The sequence below is a fragment of the Schistocerca cancellata genome, chromosome 6, assembly GCF_023864275.1.
Source record: "Schistocerca cancellata isolate TAMUIC-IGC-003103 chromosome 6, iqSchCanc2.1, whole genome shotgun sequence".
Lineage (NCBI taxonomy): Eukaryota > Metazoa > Arthropoda > Insecta > Orthoptera > Acrididae > Schistocerca > Schistocerca cancellata.
In genome coordinates this window covers 66083631-66096424 of record NC_064631.1, presented here as the reverse complement: position 1 = coordinate 66096424, position 12794 = coordinate 66083631, and positions in this window count along the sequence as shown.

Below are 12794 nucleotides of genomic sequence, written 5' to 3'. Positions count from 1 at the left end.
TTACTTAAATAGTACAAATGTCCATACAATTCCCATCAGAACTCTCATTACTTCCAATCAGCTGAGGAACAGATTAAGAGTAAGAACACAGATCTTTTAAGGTTTGGCTAGCCAACTTTGCTAAACAAAACTATATACAAATGACAAACAATTAAGGAGGTGCTTTAATTTTGACCAAACCAATCTCCAAATTTACTTACTCAGTTGATTAATCAACAATATTCTTAGAATGATTACAACTAGAACATGACTATTTGACAGTACCCCTAAAATGAGGTTGCTTCAATATTGCATGTGAATTAGCGATAGACGCGAGCAGACTAAAAATTCATATCAATACGAGAGATCCACGAGACAGGAAATGACATAGAAATGTACTCAACTTTGCACTGCCATTGAACTTCAGATGCTATAATTCTCCACCGGAAAGATGGAATCACGCAACAGTGACAACATAACCCAAGATGTAAAGGAGAGGACAGGGCCTTAAGTACCTCTCTGCCCCCGTGGTGCTCTGCTTCCAGTATGATCGCGTCGACCGCTTCCAATTATCTGTAGCACAACACACATCAACGGCAGATAATATTCTGAGACATAAACTACACAATCTTATCTAGAGAAGAGGTGACCAATACAACTGAATAGAAACAAATTAGCATCCGTGAGTTACTTGGCCAGTGACGGCCCTTAAACTTTGATTAATAAATTCGCTAAAGATCATGCCCGAAAATTAAGGTGAGAAGAATTATCTCGGCGCACATTTACACGCCAAATTACCAAATGAACTACAAGGTAGAATAGAGGACGTATCTCGGCGTGTCTTGAAACGCCAGAGCCGGACTTACTACTCGTTGCACTTCTAGCTACGTCTATAACCACCCTTCATGTCGGTTGGTAGGGGGTATCCACACTTTCTTAACTGTTGTCAAGATAGTTAGTCACGACACCGAGGCAAGTGATAAACAACTAAAACAATTTCGAAGGATTTTTAGTACATTGGTATATTCAATTAAGCCGCACGCAACCCACCGAAGCAACTCAGCGACTCCAATTCAATCGGCCGGCGTAGCTTATAACAGACTCGAAGGAGCTTGTCCTTCCGACCTCTAGGAAAACCAAATCACCATGGGCGGTGGATCTGCCCTCACGACTCAACACGCCGTAGCCACTGGCCCTTGTACTCTTGCCGCCCTGCCTACGTACACAGTACCACGTGACTTTCGCTCGCCGCCAATCCCGACACACCTCCCCAGTAGAGCGCACACGCTGCCGGTAAATCCGCGTCGCCAAAAATGAGCAGAAGACAAATAAGCATCGAAGTCGACTCAAAGATCAAAATGACGATGGATGGAAACTGGCGCCAGAAACGCATCAGCTCAGACTGTTAGTTCTGGTTTCTCCTTCAAGCTGTTAGTTCCATAGTCTCTCATAAACAGTTCGCCTTATTAGTACCTTTTAACTCAATAAATGTTACCACATTTTAAGCAATAATTCTGTTAAGGGATGGAGTGGAAGGTAATAGGGTTGTTCAACGCTACAGCATTCATGTATTATTCCATTTCTTCTTGGTATTAAGGTACATTACTTGCATGAAATATATATCCAAAGTATAGTATTTTTTCAAAGATTTTAATGTATTTTCTTGCAAGAAATCTGTTTCCTTTGTTTGAACACAATAATAATAATAATAATAATAATAATATGAACCTTGCTAATTAGTCATTTATGTAAGTGGCATGTCGTACTTTACAAATATCATTTTTGCGTATTTTTATATATGAAAAGAAGTAAGAACTCCAGACAAGCAGGGGTGATAAGCGACCCACTTAGCAATTCAACTAAATAAAAATTTGATATACGAAGATATGAAAAAAGCAGTTTGAAGTTATGCTATATGGAGCTCACAACACATATCTCAGCCCTCTGGTCCTATCTTGCCCATAAGCTAGCTATTCTGTAACTCAGTTGAGCGTAACGAAAAGTTCGATCAATATGTATCCTCAAGATCATGTAGTAGAAACTGGTTCACAAGCAACCCGTTGAAATTCATAGTAGCCTATTGCATTGGATGATCATCATGCTCCGTACTTTACTACTGGATACACGAAACGAAGAACAAAAATTCACGGTACAAGACATTTCAGTAAAGAGTCATAGCATTAATACTACATCGATCATGAAAAACGCATCGTACTAGTAATAACAGTGAAACACACAGTACAGACATGAAAGGGAACGTTGAGATGAAGGAGACTGTTGCGATTCTTAACTATGTGGCATTGGTTGGAAAACTGACTTACCTTCGTTCTACTGGGGTAGGGAAGTCCTGTATAAGAGGTAAAAGTATTGCACTCTGAAGAGCTACGTTGACACGATATAAGCCGAGTTAGCCCAGCGATGAATTTGAATTCGGAGTTACTGCAAACCATTGGATAACCTTTGCACTCTAGCGTGGTAAAATAAAGCTGCATGAATTTTCAGATAAGACAAGCAAAACACACGCGTCGCATCCATCTCACCTACGACCACATGCTTCAGTACACAAACACAATATCAAGAAATCAAAACGTTAAACAGGCAATATACAGCAAAGAACTAGGCAAAACACTTCTGTGACCTTTTAAAAGGTAAAAGAAGCACTATAAATGCACATACTCGACTTATATAGTAGTTAAATGACCTATGACAAAGTGGTCTGTTGTGGTTGGCAGGAGAGCCAACACCTTGTTACTAGAGGAAGCCGAAAGGCACGCGTTTTAGCTCACGCAGGCTGGCGTGAGGTCTGGAACAGGACAAGGAAATTAGAATTTAGAAAAAACGGACGTAGCTGGTGGAATACTTAACTTTAATCCATTAATGGTGAACGTCGCTCTTGACGGTACATGATTCAGCATCAATAGTAACTGGTAATGGCGCCTTTCTAGGTCGTAGCAAATGACGTAGCTGAAGGCTATGCTAAGTATCGTCTCGGCAAATGAGAGCGTATTTTGTCAGTGAACCATCGCTAGCAAAGTCGGTTGTACAGCTGGGGCGAGTGCTAGGAAGTCTCTCTAGACCTGCCGTGTGGCGGTGCTCGGTCTGCAATCACTGATAGTGGCGACACGCGGGTCCGACGTATACTAACGGACCGCGGCCGATTTTAAGGCTACCACCTAGCAAGTGTGGTGTCTGGCGGTGACACCACATTGTCAGTGCACAAAGAATCATTAAACAGAAAAATTAAACTGCCAGTTTCTACTAAAATAATGAGCAAATACACGCTGTCAGTGCTTGAGAGAAAAGAAAATCGCGTCAAAGCAATTATGCAGTACCCTGAGATACCAGTAGAAGACGTACCATCTTGTAAGGGGCCAACCACATCCGTGCGCAGTGCGGACTGCGTGCCCACGCGCCTGCCACCGCACACTCCCTAAAACAAAGTGTTCCTCCGAACGGTTGCGCTCCCCTCCCCTCCTCACCCTCTGTCGGTTTCTGCCCATACAGCTGTTTCACTGTCACATTTATTGCCAATCTCGGCAGAGTGCTGCCTCGCAAACTTCTCTGCCCACAGACTTGAGCGTACCAATACAGAATCAAAGATAGACTATTCAGATCTATTGAAAATGGGGGCAGAATTGCTGGAGGAAACTAAGAAAGGATTTCAGCTGCGATAGCCATGTTTTTAAAGGAAGAAGTTTGGGGAGACATGCCTTGAAGTCGGCAAAATTCTGGTTATTTCTCCAATTGGGTAAATCTGTTTCGTCTACATATTATTGTAATGATCGAATTATGACTCCTGTCGACACGCTATAGGTTGACGCGTTCCACAACTTTTAAACAGTTCTACCTTCCACTAATTAAGAATTTTCTGATAAATGTTAATGAGCTGAAATACCATTGTCGTATACCAGCGTGTAGAAAGTAAGATTGCCAACTAACCGCGATGCTTCCACATCCGTGTACATCAGAAGAACGCGGTTGAAGTTAAACGTCTTGCTATAATGGTTCGTACGCCAGTACCTCGCAACGCTACAATCGAACATTCAGAACTGGAACTTACATCGAAATGACACTCCCGTCTAGTCTGACTGAGACATACAAAAACAGATCATTGCCAAATGGATGTTTCTGCAGAATACACTCATTGCCAAACTTGTCTACTTATACAGGGTTATTACAAATGATTGAAGCGATGGATGTTTCTGCAGAATACACTCATTGCCAAACTTGTCTACTTATACAGGGTTATTACAAATGATTGAAGCGATTTCACAGCTCTACAATAACTTTATTATTTGAGATATTTTCACAATGCTTTGCACACACATACAAAAACTCACAAAGTTTTTTTAGGCATTCACAAATGTTCGATATGTGCCCCTTTAGTGATTCGGCAGACATCAAGCCGATAATCAAGTTCCTCTCACACTCGGCGCAGCATGTCCCCATCAATGAGTTCGAAAGCATCGTTGATGCGAGCTCGCAGTTCTGGCACGTTTCTATGTAGAGGAGGTTTAAACACTGAATCTTTCACATAACCCCACAGAAAGAAATCGCATGGGGTTAAGTCGGGAGAGCGTGGAGGCCATGACATGAATTGCTGATCATGATCTCCACCACGACCGATCCATCGGTTTTCCAATCTCCTGTTTAAGAAATGCCGAACATCATGATGGAAGTGCGATGGAGCACCATCGTGTTGAAAGATGAAGTCGGCGCTGTCGGTCTCCAGTTCCGGCATGAACCAATTTTCCGCGGGCTATGCGTGAAACTTGCCCGCACGCGTTGAACCGTTTCTTCGCTCACTGCAGGCCGACCCGTTGATTTCCCCATACAGAGGCATCCAGAAGCTTTAAACTGGGCATACCATCGCCGAATGGAGTTAGCAGTTGGTGGATCTTTGTTGAACTTCGTCCTGAAGTGTCGTTGCACTGTTATGACTGACTGATGTGAGTGCATTTCAAGCACGACATACGCTTTCTCGGCTCCTGTCGCCATTTTGTCTCACTGCGCTCTCGAGCGCTCTCGCGGCAGAAACCTGAAGTGCGGCTTCAGACGAACAAAACTTTATGAGTTTTTCTACGTATCTGTAGTGTGTCGTGACCATATGTCAATGAATGGAGCTACAGTGAATTTATCAAATCGCTTCAATCATTTGTAATAGCCCTGTATCTAGAATGGGAAATATAAATAATTCACACAATCTCACACGCACTTACAGAAATTACCAAAAGAAACATATATACAGTGAAAGTTGGACGTTAATATTTCTTTGGGAAGTTGGCCACACAAATTCTGAGCCTGAGGTGTTATCGTCGCGAGGAGTAGCGAGAGAACGGTTGTTGCGTTCAAAGCCGCCGGACGTACCGTGTGATGGAGAGAAGATGCGCGACATGAGAGTTCGCAGCGTGCCGTGATCGTGTTAGTAGCGCCGGAGAAGGCTTTGGTGTTACTTGAGGATTTTTGGAAATGTTCCTTTTTGGGGCGCGTAGTTGTTGCTTACTTGCACAGTGGTGGTATTTTGTCAGGTTTGTGTATGCATACATTGAGGGGAATGTTCGTATCTCTGTTGTGGCCGGAGACGTGATTTAAGATTATAGACATCGTAGAATAATTAAAGTTTTTGGTAGTCATACAGTCGAACAAAAGGAAAAGTCTCCGTAAAGTTTTTAAGTGTTTAAATCATCAGTTATGTGAATATAATAATTAAAATTTTTATTGGCTTCTTTCATTTTTATACCGCTTAAGCTTGTTTACCAAACTCCTCGTGATCATTCAGTTTCTATATAAAAAATATGGCAGTAGTTGTATCAGTAGTTGTGACCACACATTGCACTCTCCATAGATCGCAGTATTTCTTTTGAATTATTTACGCGTGTTGCTGGTCATACAGCTGCAGAGGCAAGACGAGGTAAGTTTTTTGTTGCGTACACGAGCATTGCAGTATAGTTGTTCGGAGACGTTAGAGAAAATTTTAAAACTCGCAGTCGGGTACTTGAAAATTAATTTTTTTCATGTTTTGTAGGCAGAGTAATTAATTTCTGTTTCTCTTTGTTCTCAATAAAAATACTATTATTGCCAGAGATAGAATGTCACACCGGAAGAAATAATAATTAAAAAAATTAAAATGAGCAACTTTCAGCAGGGTGGTTACAATTACAGTTTCAGTACCTGATAAGGCCCTCATGAAAAACGAGTGATCGTAGGACAATGAAATTCGTGGAAATATTTGTAAGGATGCAAGACAAATAAATAACAAATGAAGGACTGAAAGAAACACAGTTTAATTTCCACATGGGAGAGTAACATTTCTTAATTGAGTAAAATGTTTACGTTCCACGTTACAAACCTTGTCCAGTATGACTACCATATGCAGCCTGGAAACGCACCATAGATTGCCCCACTGCTGCTGGTAGCATCTCAGTGGGTTATTGGCTACCGTATAGCTATCCTAGTCTTCAACCTACAACGTCCGTTACTGTCCCTTTGATAAACCCTATCCTGCAAGTAACCGAACTTCCAGAAATCATACGTCTTCAAACCTGGGGCCCTCACACTTTGGAGCGATCGGCAAATGATTCGGTTTTCTCCAAATATGGTTAGCTCATGTGACTGCCATGATGAGCAGCTTTTATGGATTCCTGGTACGGTCGAGAATTTTTCCTCGGTAGGATGACTGGTACGAGGTGCACCCCGCCTGTTGAGGAGCTACCTGATCGAGTAGTAGCGGCTCAGCGGTCTGGGAAGTCCGTTAAACGGCCTGGAGGGCGGTGTGCTGATCGCATGCCACTCCATACCGCTTCCGCATGACGCCGCAACACAGAGAATGACATGGCGGCCGGTGGACACCCCTTGGGCCTTCACGGCGTGCACATGGAGCTCGATTTATGCAGGGTGATTATAATTAAAGTTAAACTTTCAAAACGCTGTAGAAATAATACCGCTGGTAAGAATGACGTCAAATTGCAACGGAACAGTATAGGAGAAGGGGGGAAAACGTATGACAGAAGAAAAAAAAATTGTGTGAAAATTGATCAATAGATGGCACTGTATGTGTCAGAATACGTAAATGAAAAAACCTGTCATGCGCACGATCCAATGAAATTGATGTAAACACGACGGGTACACGGCTTGTCCTCCTTTCGCGTCTGCGACGTTCGCCATGACTGTCTCAATGCAGGATCGCGCTCTTCTTGCAAAAAAATGATGACTGTGCACACGTCGCTCTGCAGAAGTTCCGGACACTGAAAGGTTTGAAAAAAGGCGTTGGTCCGATGACTGTCGTGGGTCCGGAGAAAATAATTCGGAAAATTGAAAGTACGGATTCTTTTTGTGTGCAACCTGGTACAGGAAGAAAACATATTTATTCGACGTCAGTGGAAGCAGTGGCCACAGCAGTGCAGGAGGAGACGAGTGGTGGTGTGCAAACGTGTGGTGCAAGGAGAATTTCCCAAAATTTCGACATACCCATGAGCACGGTGTGTAAAGTCCTACGAAACACGCATTCGAAATTACCCATCTGCACGAGGTGCTTGCTGGTAACCTGCCAGCAAGAGAGACATTTGAAACTTCCTGGCAGATTAAAACTGTGTGCCCGACCGAGACTCGAACTCGGGACCCGAGTTCGAGTCTCGGTCGGGCACACAGTTTTAATCTGCCAGGAAGTTTCATATCAGCGCACACTCCGCTGCAGAGTGCAAATCTCATTCTGGAAACATCCCCCAGGCTGTGGCTAAGCCATGTCTCCGCAATATCCTTTCTTTCAGGAGTGCTAGTTCTGCAAGGTTCGCAGGAGAGCTTCTGTAAAGTTTGGAAGGTAGGAGGCGAGGTACTGGCAGAAGTAAAGCTGTGAGTACCGGGCGTGAGTCGTGTTTCGGTAGCTCAGATGATAGAGCACTTGCCCGCGAAAGGCAAAGGTCCCGAGTTCGAGTCTCGGTCGGGCACACAGTTTTAATCTGTCAGGAAGTTTCATATCAGCGCATACTCCGCTGCAGAGTGAAAATCTCATTCAAGAGAGACCTTTGCTTTAGAATTTCTTGCTCGCATGGAAGTGGACAATGATTGGCCGTGGAAGATTTTGCAGGCAGACGAAGCCCACTTCCATCTCAATACACAAAATTTTCGAATATGGGCGATAGAAAATCCATAAACAAATCAAAGAGTACCACTTCGTCCCGAAAAGGTCACTGTGTGGTGCAGGTTTACGGCATTATTTATCATAGGGCCATATTTTTTCGAACAGACAGGTGCTTCCGGTACTGTTACCTGTACCGTCACTGGTAAGCGCTATGAGTGTCTTTTGCGCAACCATGTCATTGCAGCTCTCCAACAGGGTAAATGTATGGACGGAATCATTTTTATGCAAGATGGCGCACCTCCGCACATTGCAAATCCAGTTAAGCAGCTGCTGAAGCGCCATTTCGCAAATACTAGAATTATCAGCCACTATTCCCCCCCACAGCCTGGCGGTCCCAGTCATTTGACTTTAATACATGTGACTTCTGGCTGTAGAGCTATCTGAAAGATGTTGTGTTCAGTGTTCCGGTTACAAACTTAGCTGCATTGAAGGCACCCATTGCGCAACACGTTCTGAACGTGACCCTAGAAACACTTGTATCAGTTGTGGAACATGCTGCCGCCCGGGATTAGCCGAGCGGTCTCAGGCGCTGCAGTCATGAACTGTGCGGCTGATCCCGGCGGAGGTTCGAATCCTCCCTCGGGCATGGGTGTGAATGTTTGTCCTTAGGATAATTTAGGCTAAGTGGTGTGTAAGCTAAGGGACTGATGACCTTAGCAGTTAAGTATCGTAAGATTTCACACACACACATTGGAACATGCTGTTTCTCGATTTCAACTTGCAGGAAACGGTGGACAGCATATTGAACATGTTTTGGGCCTGTCACACGGAAATTGATAATCCGATTTGATATTGACTGATGCTTTTTATGCGGTTTTTGACCTCAAACAATTAAAAACCGATGTGATTGATGATTTTATGCTGTTTTTGGCGTCAGGAAAATTAAAATCCAATGTGATTGATGCTGTCTATGCGATTTTTCGCTACAGGATAATTACAGATCAATGTGAGTTTCAGAAGAAACGGAGGTTACATTTACCAAATTTAGCACATTCACGTAAAGTACTGTATCAACTTTCTTTTACATTAAAACGTGACACAATTAGTCGGAATTAAAAGACTGACAAATTAGTAATGTATTATACATTTTGCCTAACCCTTAGGCTCTGTTGTGTTGCTTGATGATAACATAATGACTGAATACATGACCATTAAAGATTACAAAATAATTCCTGTAACCCAAAACAAAGAATTGTCAGCCTACTTTCTCAAAAACTGTGCTGCACAATGAACAGAATTATCGTATTAGTTGAGGTAAATCATATTCATTGTGGTTTCACTAACTAATCTTCCTTACTAATCCCGAAAGTTCTCCACAAAACAGACACCTTATCCCATATACACTCCTGGAAATGGAAAAAAGAACACATTGACACCGGTGTGTCAGACCCACCATACTTGCCCCGGACACTGCGAGAGGGCTGTACAAGCAATGATCACACGCACGGCACAGCGGACACACCAGGAACCGCGGTGTTGGCCGTCGAATGGCGCTAGCTGCGCAGCATTTGTGCACCGCCGCCATCAGTGTCAGCCACTTTGCCGTGGCATACGGAGCTCCATCGCAGTCTTTAACACTGGTAGCATGCCGCGAAAGCGTGGACGTGAACCGTATGTGCAGTTGACGGACTTTGAGCGAGGGCGTATAGTGGGCATGCGGGAGGCCGGGTGGACGTACCGCCGAATTGCTCAACACGTGGGGCGTGAGGTCTCCACAGTACATCGATGTTGTCGCCAGTGGTCGGCGGAAAGTGCACGTGCCCGTCGACCTGGGACCGGACCGCAGCGACGCACGGATGCACGCCAAGACCGTAGGATCCTACGCAGTGCCGTAGGGGACCGCACCGCCACTTCCCAGCAAATTAGGCACACTGTTGCTCCTGGGGTATCGGCGAGGACCATTCGCAACCGTCTCCATGAAGCTGGGCTACGGCCCCGCACACCGTTAGGCCGTCTTCCGCTCACGCCCCAACATCGTGCAGCCCGCCTCCAGTGGTGTCGCGACTGGCGTGAATGGAGGGACGAATGGAGACGTGTCGTCTTCAGCGATGAAAGTCGCTTCTGCCTTGGTGCCAATGATGGTCGCATGCGTGTTTGGCGCCGTGCAGGTGAGCGCCACAATCAGGACTGCATACGACCGAGGCACACAGGGCCAACACCCGGCATCATGGTGTGGGGAGCGATCTCCTACACTGGCCGTACACCACTGGTGATCGTCGAGGGGACACTGAATAGTGCACGGTACATCCAAACCGTCATCGAACCCATCGTTCTACCATTCCTAGACCGGCAAGGGAACTTGCTGTTCCAACAGGACAATGCACGTCCGCATGTATCCCGTGCCACCCAACGTGCTCTAGAAGGTGTAAGTCAACTACCCTGGCCAGCTAGATCTCCGGATCTGTCCCCCATTGAGCATGTTTGGGACTGGATGAAGCGTCGTCTCACGCGGTCTGCACGTCCAGCACGAACGCTGGTCCAACTGAGGCGCCAGGTGGAAATGGCATGGCAAGCCGTTCCACAGGACTACATCCAGCATCTCTACGATCGTCTCCATGGGAGAATAGCAGCCTGCATTGCTGCGAAAGGTGGATATACACTGTACTAGTGCCGACATTGTGCATGCTCTGTTGCCTGTGTCTATGTGCCTGTGGTTCTGTCAGTGTGATCATGTTATGTATCTGACCCCAGGAATGTGTTAATAAAGTTTCCCCTTCCTGGGACAATGAATTCACGGTGTTCTTATTTCAATTTCCAGGAGTGTAGTTCTGCCCCTTTTAGCAACCGATTCAAGTAAACACGACCTTACCATACAATACAATTTTCAGTGCCTTTTCTGCTGTTTTTACTCTTATTTCATGTACTGGATTCTGTGAAACATTAAGATCATTATTTTCATTCACACCACAAGAAATAAACGTGCAAATCACATTACTCAAATGACATAGGCTTGGAGATAGAACTGAGTGTGAAATATTTCAGTCACACATGGACCTGTTTACATGTACATATTAAACCGTAAATACAGGAACTGGACAGCATACGATAAAACAAAAGCGGAGCATCGCACTATCCAGTCTGTTAGCAGTGCAGCCTGTTAAGGAAACATATTCGGTGTACGAAATAAGAGCGTAAATTACAACTGAAGAGATTTAAGTTATTTATTTCAGTTAGGATACAATTTTATATTTGGTGATTCTTACTCCACTACATTATTAAACACAAAGAGACTGACACATCTAAGAAATCGGTGGTATTCATTGGAACATGGTGGATGTTTCTCCCATCGTAAGACAATCTGAAATATGTAAAACCGCCTCCAGTTGCACTCCCCGCCGTGGTGCACTGCGTGTTACTCGCCAGATATAGGCAAGGCCAACTGCAAGACTGATCAGCGGCTGCTGCTTAAATATCCACGGTGGCAGCAACCTTTAGAATGTAGTGTGTCCCGTACCAGGGTTCCCGTACAATACAAGTAGTTTGATGCTCTCATAGAAGGCCACTCTGAAGTTTCATATAAACCTCTGTGGTACTTTTGAAACATTAGACCACAGACACCGTGAAAAATGAACTACATGTAACTTTCCACCTCTTGATTTCCAAAAAGAACTACTATAACTGGGGCATTAATTTGACGTACCCAAATGCATCTTTTGATATAAGAACGCGAATTTTTTAAGTCACATATTATTCAGATCGGTGGTACTTCTGTAACAGAGTAGTGTTTACCTTCAAAGTTGAAGCAACAGTAACCTACCCAAATTGATGGGTGAGTTTGCATGCTGCTTCCATGAGACAGGATCAGACCTGCCCAGCGAAACAACGATGAGGACCTGTGTGCTGGCCAGCTTGGGTGTGGTGTTTTTGTGGTTTTGCGCAACCGACTAGGTAAATACCGGGCTGGTATCAACGTCCTACATCAGTTACAATGAGCTGTGCGCGATTCGTGTTCGTGCCGTTTATTACTTGACATCTTGTCTTTGCGGTATCCCCGTCCCATTCCTTACTCGATTTATTAGTGTCACTAAGTTGCTGGCCAGCCTGCCCGTGCGTGGCAGCAGCAGCGCTATCGATAAGAGCATTGTCGTACTATCCTCGGAGCGACCGCTAGTATTTCTGGGTCGTGTTGTGCGGTGAGTTCACTAGGGATGGAGCTCCAGTGAGGTCTGCACAGCCAGTGCTCGCCCAACCGCTGGCGACACACGTGCACTGTCCAACGGAAGGGGAAACTTGAGCAAGAGCGACCGTTGGTTGGTCGTTCGGTCGGTGGTCTCATCGGGCGACGTGTATTTGATCTTCCGACCGCTTCTGGGCCCCTTCAAACGGTCGTCTTGCAGGACATGGGTCGGTTCCTTCCTTGTGCAGAGATGTCTGGTGGCCAATGGGCAAGTGTTCCTTCTGCATGGTTGGGTCCGAGCCAGTGTCGCCGGGTCGTCGTGTGTCCGAGTTGCGAACGGACATCAAGGGAGTCGGGATTGTAATGGTCGCCTGCCCGTAGATATTGCTAATTGCTATAATCGCACTATTTCACTCCCATTAACGGAGCTTGTTAGCACTTGATGTTAGGTTGGCGCCATTAAAATCCATTGTGTTGTGGTAATCGCTGCTACTTGCTGGATCGCTGCTGTCTCTCGATGCTGATGCTGGCTCTAAATCTGGTTGTCTAGGGTTAAAAACA